Source organism: Coenobita brevimanus, chromosome 78, assembly GCF_032717465.1.
Source record: "Coenobita brevimanus isolate Jiangsu-jjx chromosome 78, ASM3271746v2, whole genome shotgun sequence".
In the NCBI taxonomy this organism is placed as follows: Eukaryota; Metazoa; Arthropoda; class Malacostraca; order Decapoda; family Coenobitidae; genus Coenobita; species Coenobita brevimanus.
Genome location: NC_137031.1, coordinates 47,144,516 through 47,168,695, shown reverse-complemented (window position 1 = coordinate 47,168,695; position 24,180 = coordinate 47,144,516). Strand labels below are relative to the sequence as shown.

The window sequence follows — 24,180 nt, the reverse complement described above, 5'->3', positions numbered from 1 at the left end:
GAGCGTGTCACACGGGATTTGCGTTCGTGAAGAGCGCCTCTGGTTTACTCTTTTCTTTTTTTAATACCATGCCTTTCTTTCCGATGACGTCTTTCTCAGTTGATTTTACTGCCACCAGATGATTTTATTAAGCTTATGAAAGACCTACAACAGTGAAAAGTTATTTTGAAGCTATATCTAACCCTTCCAGACTCCCCTAATGTGGAAACAGGAAGAATAAAATTATTAAGTCATCACATGAAACAAGCTAAAGGAATAATTACTTTGAAGCAATATTTTATGAATAATTTATTTGCCAGTTTCTGAAATCGCGCAGAAGCAACGGTGTGTGTACATATTTTAGAAATGGAGAAGGACTGATTACCTTTTCACGCTTTTTATTCTCATGTTTCTCCCACAAACACACAAAGGTATTAAAAATGTTGTAATTCTGCTTGTGCAATGCATTTTACAGTGAAGTATACTCTTTTTCTACCGTCAGATTGTGAAGAATTAATCGGAACTATTAAGCGTCTGCCCTGGAATTTAAACGGGGAACACACATGAAACAACTCAGTTACTCCTGTGAGGTGGTCTTTTAATTCTTAGAAGTATTTTCCTTGTCTGTGGTGGTGCTGCTACCGTGCGAGACATTTGTAGTTTATACTTATCCGAGTTACGATATGCTCTGAGATGAATTAATGTAACGGAAACTGTAATACAAGAAATTTCATGAAAATGAAATTAATGTTTACAAATTACTCCAATTTCTTAGGGATAATGTAGGTAGTGGCTACGTGGAGCAACTTCTCGTCTCCAAAGCTCGTCTGCTATTTCTCATTGAAATCCAGCTGCCTCAGAAAACTACCAGCAATCCAGGTTTTGCACCCTTATATTTTTTCTGTCCATACTCAGTTTCATGACCGAGTTGGACGTTGCGTGCATGTGAGCAACGATCTCACCTGATTTCTGCTGCGTAACTTAAATCTTAAAAAAAAAGAAAAAAAAGAAGTAGACTCTGGGTTCGGCAACCTTACCATCTGTGAATTAATGTTTCTGTTCTGGTTACTGTTCATTAGATATTAATATCTAGAATTATTGGCTATCTCGTTATCTGAGTGAAACACTTTTTCATATCTTTGCTTCCTCAGAATATCTCCATTTTAGGAAATATTAATTGTTCACCACCGTTTTAAGTTCTTTTTTCCATTCACTAATCGGCCCGAAGTCAACATGCTTCTCATCGTAATGAACAGTAGCTTGTACAAAACCCAGCACATATCCCTGACTAACTTAAAGAGAGCTATGACATGCTTAACGATACTAAAGGTGTTTGTCCCCTCATTATGGTGTTATCATAACTGGGTTCCCTGATTAAGACCTTAGTTCCCTAATCAGTCCTGTCACTCCAGTCGGACCTCTGGACTTTCTGAACTAAGGATCTGAGCACCCTATTCCATGATCTTAGCCCAGGGTAATTCTCGCAATGTTTCTTAATTTTCTCCCCGCTCATATTAAAAGTCCTTCCTTTAAACAAATAAACTGAACGTGAAATGAAAGAGGCACCACTGTAGTGACGATGTTAACTATGCTCTCTTGGCCATCCTCTCTCAAGTCATTTACTCATAGCCATGCACTCAGCTGTCCACTCTGGGCCATGCAAATTTAGCTGTCTGTCCACTCAACCATCCACTCGTAACCATCCAGTACCAGCCATCCAATCTCAACCATCCATTCCTGGTCACCCGCTCCATGCATTTCACTTAGATATCCACTCGGCTATCAAGCCTTTGTCTGTACGCTAAGATAACCGTTCTAACGCATTCACTCTTTCCTATCGACTTAGTTCACCATTCCTCCATATCAGCTTTAGTCCAAGCACTCCTGCTCATGCACTCGTGCTTACCAACTCTTGTCTATCTATTCATTAATCACCTTTGGACACATGACCTCCACGACCCCTTCCCTCGCCCCCTGGCCCCCCTCCACCCCCTTCCACCCCACTACACCTCCGTCCAGCCATCCCACTCCACCTCCGTCGCCCACCCTTCACCTCCTCTCGTCTATCATGTGAATATTTATCCTGGCTGTGAGGACCAGAGGCTCAGGGTAATGTTGTTATCTGCCCTTCTGTGAGGCAGCCGCTCTGTCGGAGAGCAGCACAAGGTTTTATCGGCCTCCTGTGTGTGTGTGTGTGTGTGTGTGTGTGTGTGTGTGTGTGTGTGTGTGTGTGTGTAGTATGAGACTAAAGGGACCGTATATGTTTGAGAGAGTGCATCATTTTGTGTGTGTGTGTGTGTGTGTGTGTGTGTGTGTGTGTGTGTGTGTGTGTGTGTGTGTGTGTGTGTGTGTGTGTGTGTGGGGGGGGGTGTTTTCAGAGATATATTAACAGCAAGCCTCTTAATGAGTACTCAGAATGCCAATAAAAATGCTCGACTGAATCTGACGGAATAATCTCATTTCTTACAGCCTGTACCTCCCGTCGCTCCAGCTTTCCAAATAATCTTTAGAGAAATAGAAAATATCGTAAGATCTGGAATGCGGGAAGGCTTATATTTTTTACAAGTCTTATAGACATATTACCATAAAATATTAAAAAAATACCGAATTCTCTTGCCATATCTATCTATTTATTTATCTGTTTGCCTATTTATCTGCCTGTCTATTAATCTGTCTTTCGACAAATGCCTTAATCCCATAAGGAGTGGTCAGAAATTAATCATCTTCATATCACCCTGTCTTCTGCCATTTGGCTGCCCTCTCTACAACTCACCCTCATTTCCCTCTTATACCTCTCCATATTCATTTTCCACCTCATCCTCGGTATTCCCATCCATCTCCCCCTCTCCACCACGCATACATACACTCTCCCAGTCGGTCTCTCATTTTCCATCGTCTCCACACGAAAGAAAAAATCAACAGGAAGGAAGCGACAAGAATAAACATTTCTTCGCAAACTGAGTCACTTGCCATAACGTAGCATCAAAGCAATTGGCCCCGTGAGACTCGGTCGACTAATAAGCAATAGGAATTTATTAAAGAAAAGAAAAAGATCAGAAAAAACAAAAACAAAGGGGACTTGAGAGGTTGTCCATACCAAAGAATCTAAGAGTGAAGGTACTGCGAGGGATTTCAGGCGAACATCTAAGTTAGAGGCCGTAGTGGAACTGATGGAGGAGGAAGAAGAAGAACAGGAGGAGGAGGAGGAGAGGGGGGACGAAGAAGCCTGTGGAAATCTTAGGATGCTCTATATGTACTTAAATGATCGTTGCTAGGGCAGTATAACGATGCCACGAGTTAAATTATTACAAGGTCTGGTGGTTGTGGCGTGGATAAGATGATGCGATTGTAATGGCATAATGAGGGTTGCTAGGACACAGGAGAAAAGTAGAGGAGCTGCTAGGATAGAGGAAGATGACAAATTGGTTTTGCTGACTAAAAGCAGATGGAACTGGGTAGAGAGTAATGGAATGGGTTCAGTTAAATAACATCATGGTGCATGTAGATTTGCCAGAAGTGAACTGTGAAACGGGAGGAGAGCAAATAAAAATTTGACTCTGTGGTAAGAAAAACATCGCACAGAGAAATTGTCTCGTCAGAGAAACATAGCGTAGAGAAGTATGTCTAGTAAAAAAAAAAATTTATGGAAATCTGTCTAATCAGGGAAATATAACGCAAAGAAGTCAGTCCAGTCAGAGGAACGTAGTAAAGAGAACCTAGCCTAGTCAGAGAAGCATGGCACAGAGAAGCTAGTCTAGTCAGAGAAATACAGAACATAGAAGCATAGGTAGTCAGAGAAATGTAACCTAGAGAATCCTTAGAGGTCAGAGAAACAGCATAAGGAAGCTTGTCTATTCAGAGAAGGTTAATGTGTTCAGCGATGCAGAGCACAGTCGACGTTACAAGGAATAGTCAAGGAGGTCTGGTCTGACCAGATGGGTGTGGCTTGACCATGGCAGCGAGGCCTGGCCAGTGAAGCTTGGTGTGTGATCAGAGGAGCGTGGTGTCATCAGAGAAGTGCAATGAGGACCTTGGCTCGGCCTCCTGCAGCCACCATCTCGGCAGCTGGGAGGGCCGGACGTCATCTGTATGGTAATGGCGGACTTCCCTGACCCAACAACAAGCCAGCCCTAGTAATTGAAGCGAAGGAGGGGCAGACATGGGTTCCAGTCTCCCATATCAACCTCAGGTCTATCAGGAATATAGGTCCATCAACGCACAGTGCTTCAGTGTTATTTTCTTTGTAAGTCGGGACCAAGTTTCCTTTGATAGCGATTTCAAGTTTTATAATGTACATTGCATTTTCCTTTCAATGCTTTTCATTTCTGAAATGGTTGGTAAGTGGAGAAGAAAATCTAAAATATGAATGTCCTTGTATTTACAGTGGCCTCTGATCTCGGCTTCTTTGGATGCAGCGGCCAGTATATGGTTTAACTGATGGCTCAGACGTGATGGTTCAGAGGCAGTGATGGTCACCTCACCTCGGACTGTACTGGACAAAAAAATATGACTTACACCTGTGACTATTCCCAGCAAAGTTTGTGATCGTGCCAAAAGAAGAATACTGAATGATGTAGTTAAGTAGGGTAATATATAGTACACGTATTACCTGAAGCACAACAATACTTAGGTTGTAATGAAGGCAGTTTCACTGGGTAACATGAAGTCCCTCAACCATCACTATCAGCAATCATATTTTTATTTGCATAATTACCGGCTGTTATTATTAACCGAGAAATAGTCACATCCTCTCCACAGCTACCAGCATCGTCATCACTGCCATCGCATACAAGATTTCAAACCCATGATTATTTTTTATTTGAATCACACTACCGCCAGACGATTTATATCAGCGACTCAACTAAAATAAAGTCGTCAGATTCAAGGGACTAATACTAAGTTTGCCAACACAAACACCATAATCCCTGTTTCATGCATACCGACAGACAAAAGACTCATTCGTGTTAATAATTCTATTGTCGCAGTCGATATTGTCAACACATCATTATACCCAAATTAGTAGCTTTCACTCAGTCAGTATCATCATTATAAACACCAACATAACTGCTGTAAATAATTGTAACACATTCATTACTGCTTGCAGCTCTGGCATAGTTGGCTGTCACGAAAATTATCATCATTCATACCCCTCTAACTACTACCTCCAGTCTCACTAATATCACCACATGAGTTAATATCATCATCGTGTTCTTTCCTCCTCATCATCATCATTATCATCATCAACATCATCATCAACATCAGCAGCAGGAGCAGCAACAATAGAATCCTTAGTCTAACCTTAATTCCCACCAAGAATGGATTGGGGAGGCTCCAAGAAAAAGGAAATGGAAAGCACAAAAAGAAGAGCCCAGTGAAGTGTTCCACATTGTCAGTCACATGTTAGAAGAGCCTTCGAAGTCTTGGTTCCCCTCTATAACTTGTCCCCTAGGCAGACAGTGAATTAATGGCAAAGTTACTGTGTTTCCAGATACGTAACTGGTGTTAACCGACATTTCAACACTCGGTGTTCACTTCCTACAATTAGTTTATGTAGTGCAATAACATTTTTCTCTGTTGATTCTTTGTCAAAAGAAGGCAAAATATACTTCATTATTATTTGTTAATTTCTTATTCCATTTTTTACTTTCTTCCGGAAAAATTTATCTACCACCTTAAGACTTTTTCTGCAACTTTTACTGAAGCCCCACTTGTTGCTTCTCGGATATTCATTCCAATATACCCTTGAGCACTTTCATTTTTTAAAATCTACCTATACACTGAGTGACCTATCATGAAAACGATACCGGTAAGTGGTTGGACTTTGGAGCCTCTAGATCGGGCCGACTTTATTAAACCCAGAGCCAGATGAAGATATGATCAGAGTTACCATTGTCATCGCACAACATTTTTCTCTAACACAGTAGGCTACCCACACGTGCTTGCCACCCTATAGTCTAAATGCCACTCCACGCAGGAAACACTGGATGGCGGAATGTCGCTTCTCAAGTGTTAGAAAGTGGTGTTTCTCAGTCTAGACCAGTAACGCCTCAGGATCAGTATTAAAGGCATGAACGTGTACAGCAGGGCTATCTACCCATGTCAGGCGTACACAAGCCGGGCGCTGCAACACATATACTATGGTTGGGTCGGTAGAGAGGTTGTCTGCCGTTTAAGTGGCCGCAGGTTCGAATCCCACCTGGAGCAGGGAACAGGTTAAGGATTTGATTTTCTCTAATAGCAGACGTTTCTGATCTACCACAAGATCCTCCGATCTGTAAAAAGATCCCTGCAAATACCAGAACACCAATCCTGTGTGAGACATCCTTATCATGAATTAAGTATGGACAGAGAGTGTTTGCGCCGAAGTGGTGACATGAGGTGCAAAGTACGTAGGACTGCTGGGTCTTAGAGAAAAAAATGTTAAAATCTTCCCTAGAATCAGATTAAAAAAAAAAAGAACATAAACTTAGCTTATCCTTGCTATCATCTCTACTAACATCACACTATCGTCAGTATTCTGTTATCATCACCAACATTATTATCACAGTCTTTATTACCGTCATTACAAATGCCTCCATCATTCCCATTATCATTATCGCTTCTACCACTTCCACTGCCATAACCATTGCAGTCATCAGAATCGCATAATGAGATTACCCAAGGTCACTAAAACCCTTCTAGTCATTTTCACAAACATCCCTTCATTACCTTCATTATCACGGCCATTATCGCCACTAATACCGTCAATACCACCACTACCAACACCGCCACCACCAATACCACCACTACCAACACCGCCACTACCAACACCACCACTACCAACACCACCACTACCAACACCACCACTACCAACACCACCACTACCAACACCACCACTACCAATACCACACTATGAACACCACCACTACCAACACTACCACTACCAACACCACCACTACCAACACCACCACTACCAACACCACCACTACCAACACTGCCATCATCACCACTATTATCGCCACCACTATCAACCACCACTGTCAACACCAACATTAGCAACACCATCGCAACACTACCACTCTCAATACCACCAGTAATACCGACCCTAGCAACTCATCTGCAGTCAACGCAACCACCAAAAATACCACCACTAACAGCAACACCACCTTCAACACCACCTCTACCAACATTACCTCTGCCAACACCACCCTCAGTACCATTAACATCACTACTACCACCATCTCCATCGCTACCATTGCTTTCTATATCTTCAACTACCAAGTAAAGTCAACCTCACCAGCACTCCTCATTATCAACTGTCACCATTAATCCCCAGTGTTCTCAAGTACCAACACTGCCACCAGCTTTAATTGCACATAATACCATTATTCCTACCTGAATCTTCAACTTCCACCCTTATTGACTGTCACATCAACTACCAACACTGCTGCCAACATCGTCAACAACCACCATTATCAACAGTTACATCAACTACCACCATAGCTGCCAACATCCTCAATTACCACCATTTCCACCAATAACATCGAGAACCACCACTGTTACCAACATCATCTGTCACCAATATTACCAACACATTCGCCCTCATCCCAGCAACAATTATAATCTCCCTTTCAATTTCAAGCCCCAGTGTCACAATTTTTTCACCACTCACCTCGCTATTACCATCACCACTAGCACCACCACTCACTTTTCCAAAAAATATGTCTCACTTTCACTATCGCCACTACAACCTCCTGTCTCTACTTCACTTTATCAATTTCGCCGCAACTACCAACCCTCACACTTTCATCACTCATCTCACTATCACGATTACCTGTATCACTATCTCTCACCCTCTGACTTATCTCACCATCACAGCTGCCATTACACCTCACTCGTTCGCCATGTATCTCGCTTTCATTATCACTACAACCCTCACGTCCCGCCCTTTCACTGGTCTCACTTTCGCCATCACCACCACCACCACCACTCACTTTCACCAGTTACAGTCACCATCTCAAAAATAATGCAAACACCCCACACTCTTCCATCATACATTTCACAGTCGCCATATCAGCTAACACCACTGCTCGACTCATTCACCGTTTATCGCACAAATCTCACAATCAAAACTACCTTCCCCCTTACCCTTTCACCATTTATATCTTTATCCCCACAAACTCCACCTTCACACTCTCTCTGACCATCACCATCACTGATACTAACCCCCTCCTTATTTTCTCAAGGCCTATCGCACAAGCACAGTCACTAACATAGCCAACTTTCACAACCACAAGCATCATTTATTTTTCATCTGTGTTCTGTATGCGTGCCTTCCTGTATTAACACACTCCTGCCTACGTTATCGCTTTTCAGTCTGCCATCACGCTCTAATCAACACAACACCATCACTTACCACCACCATACCATCATCCCCAATACTATCATCACCACACATCCAGTATCTGCATTATCACCACTTATGCCATTGTCGTTATAATCATCACCATCACAACAGAGTCACCACCACACTTACAAACAGCACTTATCACCACATTATGAGCATCACCAACACCGTCACCTCCCATCAATCATAACACTGATGTCATCACCAAATATACATCCATCGACAATCATAATCATCACCACATCTTTATAATCACACCTATCACCATCACATCTTCACAGTCATCACTAGCACTACCTCACAAACACTAGCAACACTATGGCTCTCTCTCCGACACACAACGTTGAGCGACACATCAATACAGCAACTGGGTTGTTAATGACAACACCCACTACCACTACTGTTGCTCCTACGCACCACAGCATAACAGCGTTCCTGCTTACACTTACAGCAAACACCACACAGCCACTAGCAATCCTCATTATTACAAACCCAACAAGTACACACTCACTACTATCATCATCGCACACTTCCCTTCACGACCACCGCCACCACTCAGCCATCAAGCCTTCCTCTCACATTCATTATCATCATCAGAGCACATTCATTATTACCACACATACATTGTCACCACCACACACACATCACCACAACCATATACTACCGTCACCACCATCTAGTAAGATTTACCACTCACCATCACTTACTACAACAACCACACACACTCATTAAGCACTCCCCAGCACGACCACATAACGACTACCCTCACCAACAACATCATCTTACACCACCACTCTTCACGCACACTCTCCAGTATCATTTAGCACTCACAACCATCACCATCAAAAACTTCCCACCACCACACATTCATTACCACTCTCCGTCATCACTCATCATCACCACAACCACCACCACCACCACCACCACCACATATCTAGTAGCATATCCTCTCAGATTCATTTCCATACCATACTGTTCAGCACCACCACTACCACCACACACACACACACACACACACACACACACACACACACACACACACACACACACACACACACACACACACACACACACCAACGTGACCACAGCTACTACCACATTCCCCAGCAACACCACACACTCACCACATCACCACCACAACCACACACTAAGCACTACCACCACCACATTACCGCCACTACCAAACACTAAACACTACCACGAGCACCACCATCACCCAGTATCACCACACATTCACCACCACCACCACGACTCAGTATCACCACACACCAACACTTAATTTCCTAGCAGCACTATATAATCACCACCGCGACCATACACTCACCCTCATCTCGCATTCACCTCCATCACCACATCACCACCACCTGCACTACTCATATCACAATCACCAGTACACAAACTCATCACAATCAACGCCACCACCACCACACATAGTACTTACCACCACCACCTAACACCAATACACACAGTCACCATCACTCATACCTCATACTCACCACCACCATACAGCATACCAAACATTCTCCACCACCAACACCACTCCTACACACCAACACCAACACCAGTGCCCGGACCAGCGGCCCCTGCCACCTCATCACGGGGACACTGTTATGACTACAGTTAATGTCCCCGCGAATAACAGGCACCCCTGCGGAAGTGTCACGCTGTTATTACGCTGGAACGCAGGGAGGCTGATTTATAATTCTGTATAATGTGGAGTCCAAAATGTAAATATGATTTTCCGGTCCAGAGGTTTTCAAAAAAAGGCAGCGCTAGCGTATCGTAATTAGTGGCCAACAGAATTATCAGATCAACAAAATGCAGGCAGATGATTAGGTTCCTCTGTTTAACTACCGCTCAGTTTTTGGTCATTAATCAAAGAGCTTTATAATAAACAATACTAAACATATATACATATATATACATCTATAAATCCCATTTATCTGACACCCTGCACACCGTAGGACATCCATTCCTCTAGGCCCAGCATTCCTCCCACACCACCACACACCCTGACAAATTACCGCTTCGGCAAAAATACTGGGCCATGTATGCTGAGATATACAAGGGCTATCTCATTCAGGACTAGTATTTTGGTATTAGAGTTGGGGGGAGGGGAAGTTATGACACGTAGCTAGTTAGGCCTTACGGGAGGAAAATGGAAAGGGTTTGTGGGAGGAGGCTTTCAGCGGGAAAAAATCATGTTCTGGCGTGATTATTCTAAATCTGTCCATATCACACCGTGAATAGAATCTGCGTCCGTGAGAACCACTGACCACGTCTTTACCCACTTGAACATCACGTTTTTCATACATGTACAAAGACTACGGATATATACCCCTAGATGTCTCGCATACTTACAGACTCCTGACTCAACTGCCACATTCATAATTATCTACACAGACATACACAGACACTCAAATACATTGTTTGGGATACTGTTTTTTTTCTACACTGTAAATGGTTTGTTGTGTGTGACATGACGTGGAACGGGATAAATAAATGATCTGGTATAATGAGTGATTTACATGAATCATTAATTACCGTCTGGATCATAAAATATGCAAATGCTTGTCAGAGCCTGACCCAGGCACGGTGTATGGAGTGTACATTTTAATGGCATGATAATTGCGTCGCTAAAACAAGCCTTTCAATTGTTCGCATTATTAGGGGAATGAGATTACTATTTTTGCAACAACATCCGACGGGACATTTATGGGGTGAGGACATGTATACTGCGGCAGGAGTACATTACAGCAACAGGGTCATCTCTCTATCTACTTATCTATATTTGCTTACCTATCTGTTTGTCTGTCTTTCTGCACCTATCTGTCTGTCTGCTTGTCTAGACATCTGTATATTGATAGACAGACACAACTAGATAGATACATAGACAGGTAGATAGACAGACGAAGATATAGTTAGATGCACAGATATATATATGTTTAGGTAGATAGATAGACAGATAGACTGATTGATTGATTGATAGATATACGGACATAAAAGTAGTTGCCTAATCATGAGACCGGCTGCCTTAATGATCAAGACGTGTGTATCTCTGACAGGTTATTGAGTTCGGAAACATGTGGTCGTTTCCCGCGTATGTCATCTATGCCAATTCGTCCTAACCAGAGTGGAGTGGTAGTAATTATCTGTTCTTAGTGGAGAGGTACGTTCTTGCAGTGGACCATGTGTGAGCTAGCCATGATGTTGAGGATAAGAATGCTTGTAATTACTGCTGCTATGATGAATTATATGAAATGAATACATTTATGATAAATATTCACTGACATGGATATTCAAGCATGCAGTAGAGAGAGTATATACTGAGGAGATAGATAGTGTGTGTGTGTGTGTGTGTGTGTGTGTGTGTGTGTGTGTGTGTGTGTGTATGCTCTTCAATGGTCTACAATCAAATAAAATGCAAGAGAGTGTTGGAAGTGAGCTCGGTGAGTTTGTTGTGCTTGACAGGAATGACATCTCAACTAATGAGTGATGGGGCAGTAGAATATGATGTTTTCTGTGATACGTCTTATACTTTACCGAGCTATGATAAGATGTGTGTAATGATATGCACAAGTATTCCCTTTTACGCTTTGTTATCTTAAACTTCTGTATGTTCTTTCTTCGTCTCATATTTTTTTGGAAAATGCATCTTCTGTTTATAACGGCAAACTCTATTGTCTGCTAAAACTGTATTTAACTTTGGCATCCCCGCCCGTCCTGCCCACTCATTTCTGCCCATGCCTCCCAGGTTACAGCCTTCTTGATTAGCCAATTTACCTATAACTTGTGAACAAAACAGGCGTTACACTGAGATTTGCCTCAGAGCCTGAGTACCCATATATGCTGTGAATTTCATGCACGTTGGTTGATTAAAGTTGTGAAAATAATGAACTGCACGCTGATTGTTAAAAAAAAAACAGGGGGAAAAACCGTATCTCGATTTGTTTTGTACATGAAAAAAAAAAATATTGGTGTACCTGACAACCTAACGACGCCTTGAAGACCTCGGAGATAGATTACATCTTTTCATCTCACCACATGTCAAGGCTTTCTCGGAGTAATTTGGTGTAATAGTTTCTGCAGCCCCATGTCTCAGCCACCAGCAGCGTATCGTAATTACCATCAATAGCGACAGTAACAATAAAGGAAGGAGTCACGACCAAACACATCGCCTCCATAGCCATCAAAGGAAAGAATAACAGCACGAACTCAGTAACACTGCGGTACATCTATAACAATAACAATAGCTGTGCCATTGACAACAGCGACGCACCCACAAGCAGTCCACGTCATCTCTATCACCAATAGTATCCTCCTCCTCCACCACAATGACTTCAATCGTTTCCTTCTCCATCATGACCACCCACATCGTCCACCACCACAGTGACATCTGACGTCCTCTGTCATCACCATCAGTATCCTCAAACAGCAATTCCCTCCTCCAGCATTGCGATATCTAACGTTTCCTTCTCTGTCAGCACCATCAGCATTCTCCACCAGCAAATCAACCCTCTCATGACAGGACACGTTTCTTTTTCTACAATCACTAATACAAGCATTTTCCTTCAGGCAGTGTTATCAGACGTTTCATTCTCCACTATCACCAGCAGCATCCAATACCACCACGTCAGCTACCTCCGTGACAACAAACGTTTCGTTCTCCACCATCACCAACAACATCCTACACCACCACAGCAGCCACAGCTTTGATAGGAAACGTTTCCTTTACTGTCACCAAAGGCCTCCACCATCATCGTCACACGGACATCAAACGTTTCCTTTTCTACCATCAGATATATCTCCCATCACAGCCACCACCCTTCCCTTTCCTTCCCTTTCTCAGTAACTACTGCCTTTCCAAACAACCCGTTTTTCTTCTTTTTACAACTATCACAAACGTATCCAGCCAAAAAAGTATACAGCATCATTCTAAGGAACACTGCTACCATTATATCATTATTATTTTTTCCTTTAAACAGGTAGGCTACCATAAAAGTATCCAGCACCATTCTAGGCAACACCACCTCCATTCTGCCATTATGTTTTTCCTGTTAGCAGATACCCTCACCGTAAGCAACACTGTCTTTCACAACACCACCATCATTGTGTCGTTATATATATATTTTTTTCCTCTCTTGGCACCTACAACAACCCAGCATCACCATAAGCAACACAACTGCCATTCTACCATTTTTGGTGCCACCAATCACCACGAAAGCATCCTTCGTGCCTAAATGAAACGTTTTTTTTTTTTTTTTTTTAACAGAATACACCTGTAAACTGGTGCATTTTTAAAAATTTAATTTGCTTTTCCTTCCTTTTTTCATCTTAAAAAAAAAAAAAAAATGAATTTTTTTGGCAAAATTCAAAGGCAGTGTAATGACCTATTGACACAGACTAATCCATAACTATCAACCCCTTCAGCATAATGACACCATTCTTATTACAGTATATTCTTTCTACCACCAGATTATTATACTCATTACTGGAAAACTCTCTTCTAGCTGAACTCTTTAAAAAATTGCTCACTTGACCCCTTGACCACAATAACCCTGTTTATATTTCATTAATGCTGGATCCTGACGATTTCTTTTTTTAGCTTACGAAAGAGCACTGTCAGTTAAGGAGTTAATATCACAAATAAGGCCATGCTTATAAGAGCAACAAAGAGGACTGTCACACTAAACTTTTATGACTAAGCTTAGAACAGCAGAAGTTATTACAGCAAAGCCACCACAGACACCCAGAACCGCCACAATCACCACCGCAATGACCACTGCCACAGTTATTTCTCCACGATCATGGCAACCACACAATCATGACATTACAAACCACAATCATCACCACTGCCACAACCATCACCAGCGCCACGACCACCACCATCACTACACTTGCTTCCTCACGACCACGGCGACAACCACTCAGTTATGACGACAACCATACATCACAACCATCACCACCGCCACGACCACCACCACCACACTTGCTTCTTCACGACCACAGCGATAACTATACAATCATGGCGGATACAACACAAAACAATTATCACTATTACAGTTCCTTTTCCTCTACCACCGCACATCCACATACAGTTATTCACCAACACACAACGAGAACCATACATCGCAGCCACAGCCACAGTTGGTTCTGCACTACCAGGAAAACAACCACACACAACAATCACCACCACTACCCTACCGCAGTTGCTTCTCCACCACGATCATCACGTCACTCGCACATCACACGCTCCATTATCGCCACCACAGTTGCCACCACACCCTCGCCATTACCACAACCACAAATCAGAGTCACTACCACTGCTACAAGTACGAGAACCGCACTACTACAATTGCTACCATCACTACTACCAGGCTTGCTTCTCCGCCGCCACGAGGACAACCACGCACTACAATCACCAACATCAAGAAAATATACTGCAAGTAATTTTGGCTCGTGTTTCCCAGTACAGTAAATAAAAATCGGAATCTCTGTGATATCCGGATTCCAGTAAGCGAGTCTCCTGCCGGAAGTATGATCTGATTCATTTTAAATTTATCTTTTCCACTGTCGGTGCCAGTTCAGGATTCTTGTTTACTTATAATACTCTCCTTAAAAAGTTAAAAGTATTTCAGTTCATTAGGATCATGGTCGAAAACATTATTATGATAACTTTTAATGCACTTGCGGTTTCTGTGGCACATGAAAGAGATCTGTATAAAGACTTATAGTTTGTGTTGTTAAATGGATACGAGTTTACCTCATGCTAAACAAAAACAAATAGTTAAAACAGGCTTGGGCAGAATGCTGTATCATACGGGTTGGTTGTCAAATCCAAGTTTGCTGGTGGTAGGGTAGCTGGTGGTAGTATTGGTGATGGTGGTAGAGGAGTGTGAGCGTGTGAGCCCTCAGTGCGGTTCTTATCAGCACGGCCACCAGCTCTTTTACTGACACTGGGATATCGCGTGTGGTGGTGGCAATCTTGGTAGTGAGTAAGGCGGGTTGGCCAAAGCCCGCAACGACTTGAAGTTATTTACACTGATAAACATTAAATATATATATATATATATATATATATATATATATATATATATATATATATATATATATAAGTGTGTGTGTGTGGAGGCAACTATAAAAGCATGAAACAGTGATGAAAGACTTGGGCTCAGTGGGCTAGAGCGCTCCGCACTGACCGAAGGGTCGGAGGATCGAATCCACCTAAGGGTCATTGGTGGACATCTGGAAGGGCATCCGGTCATAAAATGCTACACTCTCCAGTCCAAAAGTCCTCTACTCAAGGGCAACGCCTTAGCCCTTCGGGGATACCTAGCGTAAAACCAAATTATTATTTTTATTATTAAACATCTAGCTGGCAAAGACCAAGAAATGTTTATCGGAAATGAAAGACTGGTAATCGTATAACCATTAAACTTACTAAAAAATATAAGGTAAAGATAAATCCCTGTGTATGTACAGTACCACCACCAACCTGCGAATATGAGGGGATAGGAAAGTGTCAAAGAGATGTCGAAGAAGCAAGGAAACCGCGCAAAATTAAGCATACATTTTTCACAAGAAACTCCAGCTCAAATGTAAAATGAAAAATATGAGTGATTACCAAGGAACGTTTTGGGAGAGTTACCCAGAATGTAATAGGTAACACTGTACTGTAAGCTGTTCCCTCTCATGCAACAGCTCCTTCCTGTCTCCCACTCCCCCTAAAAAAACAAGAAAGAAAAAAGTAAAAGGATAAGCAAATACGGTAAGATTTTTTTTATTCAGAAATTAGTCAGATTTCATAAGGAGGTTTAGAGTCGCAAAAACATGATCTGAAGAAAATGTTGCCCTGAAAGGCTATAAATGAAAGCTTAAGGCAAACTTGAATATTTACATTTCAGTATTTAGAAAGTTGGATCGTTACTAGTTAGATTGAATTTTTGGTGCTTTTTCATCACATTTAAAAGTTTTGTTATACGGACTCTCTCTCTCTCTCTCTCTCTCTCTCTCTCTCTCTCTCTCTCTCTCTCTCTCTCTCTCACTTAAAGCACACACACACACACACACACACACACACACACACACACACACACACACACACACACACACACACACACACACACACACACACACACACACACACACGTTCTCACTCTTGCATTCATACACGCTCCTCGCACTCCCTCTCATACTCATTCATACTCTCTCTTCCTGTCCTACTCACCAGTACAACACACGACCTCACTTCTTACACTCACCCTCAAACTTAGGTTCGTTCTTTCACTGTCATGCCCACCCATACTCTGTCTCACTCTCACACTGCTTCCCTGTTATCATGAAGGACGGCGTAGTGTGTAGAGTTATCGACATGAAATCGCTCAAACAAAGCCAAATACTAATGTTTACTGACAAATAAGCATAAACAAACTCACTGGTAACATTGCTAATTATAAAACATCACACTGAGTCTATTACTATTATTTCAAGCGATGAATGATGCCTGAGAGGATTATTCGAAGCTGTTGTTATTTGCATGCACTTAGAATGATTAAAAGAACTTCATTATTAAACATTTGTACATTTCATTTACGGCGTACATCAACGCTGCCTCTGGTAAATCATGCGCATTCCCTTTCCTCTCCTGCCTTGCGTCTCTCATTTCTCATTGTTCTCGTTTTCTCTCCCCTCTGCATCAGCTCAGGCCAGGCTCACTTGAACTCTACGGGTGTGGAGTAGATGTGTGAGAGGTGAGGGTATGGACTGTTGGGCGTGGGTTAGGATGGTTCAGTTATATTTCGTCCACCTCAATTTGATCGAAGTTTTCGTTCTTTTGCATCCATGACCCTAAGTTCTATGAAGGAATTAATTTGTAACATGGTCTTACAGCCTTTCCATATTATTTTGTCATGCAGAGCTTCAGATTCTAGTGATAATCTCTTCTTGCAGCTCAGTGTTCAAGAGAGAGAGAGAGAGAGAGAGAGAGAGAGAGAGAGAGATTTTTGGCCAGGTTAAAGTGGACATAATATAGTGACCATATGCGAAATGACTGTGTGACCTGACGAGCTGACAAACCCTCAACCATACGTTTATGTTCATGAAGGTGTTGCCAAGCCTCCAGTTCCTGACACACTTATGAAGCCCATGATGAGCGTGTTTAGCTCCCCTTCGCTACTCGGTGTGCTATGTAAAGTGACGGGAAGGCCAATCACATCTAATAGCCAAATTTATTCCCTATATGGCGGTCATAAATTGTAAGATTGCATACACTAACAGTTTTACCCACTTTACTCCAATGAGAGCATATATATCTTATTATTGCTACCCCCAGACAATTTTATTATGCTTTGGAGAGACTAAACTGGAGGAGTTATGTATAGTCTTCAGCTGTCCCTGCACTACTAGCAGTGTGTCAAAAAACTAAGTGAAATCGTCTGGTGGTAAAGAAAATAAGTTATAAATATACCTAATCAGATTGAATGGAATAAGAATGTGATCGTCTGCCTTCCTACCCAGCTCTTAACAACCCCCTCCATCACACTAATTTTGCGTGGGATAGGGAAAGAAGAATTTAAAAAAGATGAGCAGCAGAAAGGAACAAAGGAATCAGACGAGGAAAGAAATCTGGATGGGAGGAGGAGTAGAAAATAATGGCTGAATGGAAGAAGGAACACTGGAAGAGATCTAAAGGGCTGGAGAGATATCACCAAGGAAGGAGGTCATTGCTTTGATCTGAAAAGTAGAATGACCAGTTATAAGGATCAAAAGGAGGAATCGGATATCTCCTTCTGTAATTATCATTCGTTCATTTGAGGTCCCTTTCGCTTAGTCCTGCCCTACTGTCATTGTCTTCCATGCAGTCCCTCCTTCTCATCGCCCACCGTCTTCTTTCTACAGCCAGTGTGCATTCCTTGCTCACATTGACAGGCCTGAGAAACCTGCAGGTATTATTGCCAACATTGAAGAACTCCCGTGTATGAATAAGTTGGAAATAACTGCCGGCAATGTTTTTATCAGTTTTAGAAGTGTGTGTGTGTTTTTAAATATATTCAGTCCTTTGATACAGTCCCCTCCCCCCCAAAAAAAAAAAATAAATAAATAAAGAAAGAAAGAAGGTAAAAGAATTCTTTCGTTCCCTGCATAGCGAAAAAAAAATCAACTTGCGTCTTCCTAAAATAACCCACGAATGCATTAAAAAGATATCCCGACAGAGAATCAAAACCGCGACTGCGGCTGCTTTGCTCTCCCTCTCACTCATTCACTCACACTGGCAAGTACACTCATTCACGCTCACATTTACCCACACTCACTCTGACATCAGATAGCTCACTCTTGCTCTCATTCGCTCTCACTCTTAATCTCATTTTCACACTTGCATTTGTTCAGCCACTTTCATGCACTGTCTCACTCACTTTCACACTTTCACTCTCAGACCCTCAGTCGCTGTTACTCATACTCACGCACTCACATAAACCTCATACCACCGAGTCACTTTTATATTTAATCTAAGAAAACCAAGACAGTTTTACTTACCACTATGAAACCTCTTGAGTACTTAGAGATAACTCCATATCTAAGCCGTCACGAGGTCTCAGGTACCCACACACTACTTTTCACTCACTCACACACTTACATTCACCCACTCTTTCACACTCTTGTCCAATCTCTCACACCCCCAATAACATGCACTGTTTCATTCACTCACTCACACTTTCACACCCATTCTCATTTCCTGTACATCACTCTACCTATTCACACGCCATCATACTCTCACACTCGATCAGTTACTTAGACCTACTCATATCTTTCCCATCCGCTTCCACGTTTCCTCAGTCATTCATTTCCATATTCTCTCAACCTCTCAGTTACCGATTTATTTGCTAGCTTACAGTCACTCATTCATTTACCCTCAAACCTCTGCTCACCTTCTTCCACCCAGTCACACTTCCTCACATTCAACTTTGTTCTGCCGTTCATACTCCCGTTAGCTCTCACGCCCTCATATGTACTGTTATTTTCACTTTCACTCCGTGTCTTAGTCTCTCATACGCATACTCATTCACTCAAACACTTTCGCTCATTTTCCCTCTCATCCAACCCTTACACACATTAACTCTGACTCTTAGACACATTTAACTCTCACTCCCTCACACTTCTCTCACACTTTCTCACATTCTGCCTAGAGCTTCAACTCACACTGATTGTCTCATTCTCGTATGTTCTCAATTTCTCGTTCACTTATTCATTCATACAATCACACAATCTCTCCTGCACAAAATTATACACTTACACCTTCCTTCGCTCATACACCTTCCCATTCATACATTCATTAGTACATTCATTCATTCCGTCCCTCACTTTCACGGTGTTTCTCATTCTCATTCATGGTCTCCCAGTCTATCACAGTCTCACTCTTGCTGTCACTCACTATCACACTCACCTTCACTTTCCCCTACTCATGTTTTTCCTCATATGTATACTATGCAAAAATATTTAAGTATATGTACATTTACAAGGACTTAAATGTTCATACACAAGTCTATGTATGAAACGAGAGAGAGAGAGAGAGAGAGAGAGAGAGAGAGAGAATGCATCCCGACCACCGTGTTGCAAAAACGTATTGATAAAAAACTTTGGCCATCATTCAGGACAACCTCAGTGTGGGCGAGTTTCCATGAAAAGTATCATGATGAACGGCTGCCATGAGCAAGTTTGTCTCACAGGATATTTATTGTCATATTCCTGGTAGCATCATGACCAAAAAAATATATATATATCTCTATAGTGCTGTGAGGAAATTTGTCCACAGTTGGCGCTACACATTTTTCCGTTAGTTGTAAAATCTTAGCAATAGATATTGCCCGATTCTCAATAACAACAGTGCTAAAATTTTCTGTACAATAGGCAATAAGATAAATATTATCTAATTCTGGCAGGTGCTAAAACTTGTGCAATAAGTAGCACAAAGTTCAGCAACAGATAATAAAAATAATGTGTAATAAGTATAAAAACATATACAATAGGTACTGAAAACTCTTTACCAAAAGACCTAAAAAAATCACTACAGTCTGAACTGAAACGCTCTATAATTAACGAACGAGAAATTCTCAACTGCGAGATAGAATATATCTACAATTAACTAAAAGATTCTCTACAATACGTGCGAAGATATTCTCCCTGAAACAACTTACAAAGTCTTTACAAAAGACGCTGTGAAATTATCTACCCGAGTTGCTAAAAGGGTTTCTCTTCAGTGGGTATTTACAGTATCAGTTAAAATATGAAGGGCGTTTAAAAAAAATCCTGTAGACAAAAAAAAAAAAAAAAAAAATCTTCAGTAGATACCGAAAGATTTCACAACAGATACCATTTTTCAATTACCAAATACGTTTTCTACAATGTATACTGCAAAATCATTTGTTACAGATACTAGGGACAAAAATGGGGCACAGATTGGAAGTACCCTCGCATCTGGCCTTCGCAAACGACGTGGCACGGCTTCCCCTGGATGTGATGGGATGTGGGATAGGGTCGGGTGGGATGGGGTGGGATGGGGGAAGTGGTAGGTGGGGTGGGGGGGCGGTGAACGTCGTTTGTGTGACCCCTGCATCTGGCGACAACGACCCATACTGCCGCCCTCCCCCCGCTCCGATAGCCTGCCATGGGACTCTGGTTTACGGCACAGGGGTTGACGGGGCGGAGTGACGGCCGGGGGAATAGAATGGGAGGAGATGATGAGGCAGGGAGACAGAGGGGCGAGGGAATACTGAGGCCGTGTGCTCCTTAGATATGAAATGTCCCTGAGTCCAAACTTACTTCATACTAGTCATCCACATATTGCAAGTCCCTCCCGCCGTTTCCTGGTACTGTCGCACTAGATATTTTTTTCACACTGACGCCAAATGATGTTATTCAGCCAAAATAATCATTACTCATTAAACACTTCATATTTTGTGTTACATACTGATGCACTGGGAGAACGAGGAACAAAAGTCTCACATTCGTCATCCTATCATTGTCTGTCCATAACTGGTCCGGTGCACAACGGACTGCTAAGGAGAAAACCCGATATCAAACTCAAGCCATCCAACCGAGATTCAAATTTCATACCTCGTGATCATAAGCCTTGTGCTTTTTTAAAAGGCCACGCTACCCATGTTTCCTTCAACGAGTTATCTACAATGTAAAGGGCACCTTTGTCTGTTTGTTCACGAATTACTCCCACAATTTTCATTTTACTTGGCCTAAACCTACGTATTTGGATTCCTTATGACCCAAGGAAGGTTTTAGGGGGATCAAAATTCAGATCTGGGTCATTTGAGGTCACTGGTTGTGTTCGCCTTTTTGGCCCGGGCAACGCCGGGTACCCCTGCAGCCCAATTTTTGGCATGGAGACTCACATGACCTCCAGTTCGGACATAGACTATGTGAGGTTGACTCCAAGGTCATTTGAGGTCACCGATCGGAGGTCATTTTAGGTCACAAGTGATAGTGAACAAGTACGCACAAATACTGTGCGTTAGTCTGTGAAAACTGAAATAGAAAGTTCCTGGACCTCTTATAAACCCTCTTCAAAAGCATGAGAGGTACATGGTGTTTCTGGAGTAGAAAGAAAGACTGAACTGGAACAAATAGGATTGGAGTGTTCGTCTTTTTGGTCCCATTACTCAAGGAAGGTTTAAAGACCAAAAAGACCGATGGTTTGAGGGAGGGGGCAGAGTAGTAAGAGTCAGATAAATAAGAAGAGAGAGAGAGAGAGAGGGGAGGAAGGGACAGGAGAAGATAAATAAGGGGGGGAAGGGGGAACGCCGGGTACCCCTACTAGTACCAGTGCAAAATTACACATAGCAGAATGACAAGAAATGACACTAATAATACTATACTTTAGGTAACATGTAGCCTAATGAAGAGACATGCTGGTTGACAAGGTATTTCATCTTGTCTTTGCCCATTAATTAACCAAAGTCAATAATTACAAAGGAAAACGTGCAACTTGAAAACAGAAAAACTTGGTGTTAATTCTTCAAACGCCACATGAGTCAGGTATTAACTCAGAAAACCCTTCACTGTCTCCGCAGGCCTAATATAATCAACGACACGATTACCTTTGTGAGCCTTTCATTAATCTCTAGGCAATAAAATCACATTTTCCCTTACCAAAAAAAACAAATACTGATTCACACCCACCTACAAAGACACGTCCACTTACCTACACACACACACACACACACACACACACACACACACACACACACACACACACACACACACACACACACACACACACACACACACACACACACACACACACACACACACACACACACACACACACACACACGCAAAGAACTGAAAGCAAAGTGCAGATTGAGAGCATATATATGAATGTTGTTACCTAGTGCTTCCAGTCAAGTTCTGCAGTGTTAATGCCACATGAATATTCAGAGAGCTACTTGTACAGCTTATGCAGAGAGAGAGAGAGAGAGAGAGAGAGAGGCAGGAGGGATATACAAAGGATGTGTATTTAAAAGCTGTACTAGGTTAGGAAGGAGGTGAGGAAGAGATTAACTGCAGGCTGAGGGAACAGTAAACAAAGGTTGGAGTGAGTGGAAGTAAATAAGAGCGACACAGTGAAACGGTGACAAACACACAAAATTAGTGCGAGTGTTATTGTGCAGGTAACAGGAAAGACTCGGTGTTTTGATGGCGGAAAAAGAAGTACAACCATCCCCCGAATATAATGTATACGTTTATTCTTATTATGAATGTGGGTGATAATAGTTCTCTCACTTTCGTAATTTCTCATTCCTTGTTTATGGGCCCTACCTGACGCCACTCAGGTTGGAAAGAATGTCAGGATGAAGGTGAAGAGGAATTACAGTGTGTACGAACTCAGAATTTATGGGCAAAGACTTGTATCCGTGTGTTCCCTGCATACTGGAAAGAGTAGTAGAAAATTGTGTGTGTGTGTGTGTGTGAGAGAGAGAGAGAGAGAGAGAGAGAGAGAGAGAGAGAGAAGTGCAGTGTGTAGTGAACGGTCCGCAGCGACACCCCCTCCCACCGTTAGCCAAAATTGAGGCAGCATTTCACCTCAAGAGGGATAATTTATTTAGAATCACTGTAATTTTGTTGCTGGGAGCCTGCTGAGGTTGCCGGGCGTGAGGGGGGCGGGGGGCGGTCTCTCGAGGGGTAGGTATATCATATGAAACTTACACATTCTTTCTTTCTTTCTTTCTTGACCACACACACACACACACACACACACACACACACACACACACACACACACACACACACACACACACACACACACACACACACACACACACACACACACACACACACACACACTAACCATCTCTCATACATACAACACTCACACACGCATGTACGAGAAATGCACATACAATTGCACACATATTCTCTCCCTCACAATACACACGCACTGTCACTTTTGCTCACACACGCGTCTTTTTAAAATTGAGCTTCACGCATCTGAACTAAAAATAAAATGTTGACACCACTTGGATGATCGTTAGCCCCTCGGCGAGCGTTCCATTGTAAGTCTATTTTTGGCTCTCCAGTTCAGGTCGTATTCACTCTCCTTCACTCTTCAACGCATCATTTTGCATGGCGGTGTGAATCATGTATCATCAGATTATAGGAGTTAAGCATAGCATTTGTAGTGATATTCTACTGGCCTTTCGGTGCTAGTGGTGCCCTTTACCTGAACAAATCTTAACCCCGTAGTCATAGTAATTTCCTACAATTACCGCACGAGTAAGTGGTAGATAATGTTCTTTTTTAAGTTTAAC

At 42.3% G+C, this 24,180-nt stretch overlaps 1 protein-coding gene across 1 annotated transcript in view; it reads right to left on the bottom strand.

Annotated features, from left to right (window-relative positions):
* The window catches only part of LOC145408671 (zwei Ig domain protein zig-8-like), a 393,413-nt gene that overhangs the window by 27,408 nt on the left and 341,825 nt on the right, over positions 1-24,180 (bottom strand). The window lies entirely within an intron of this gene.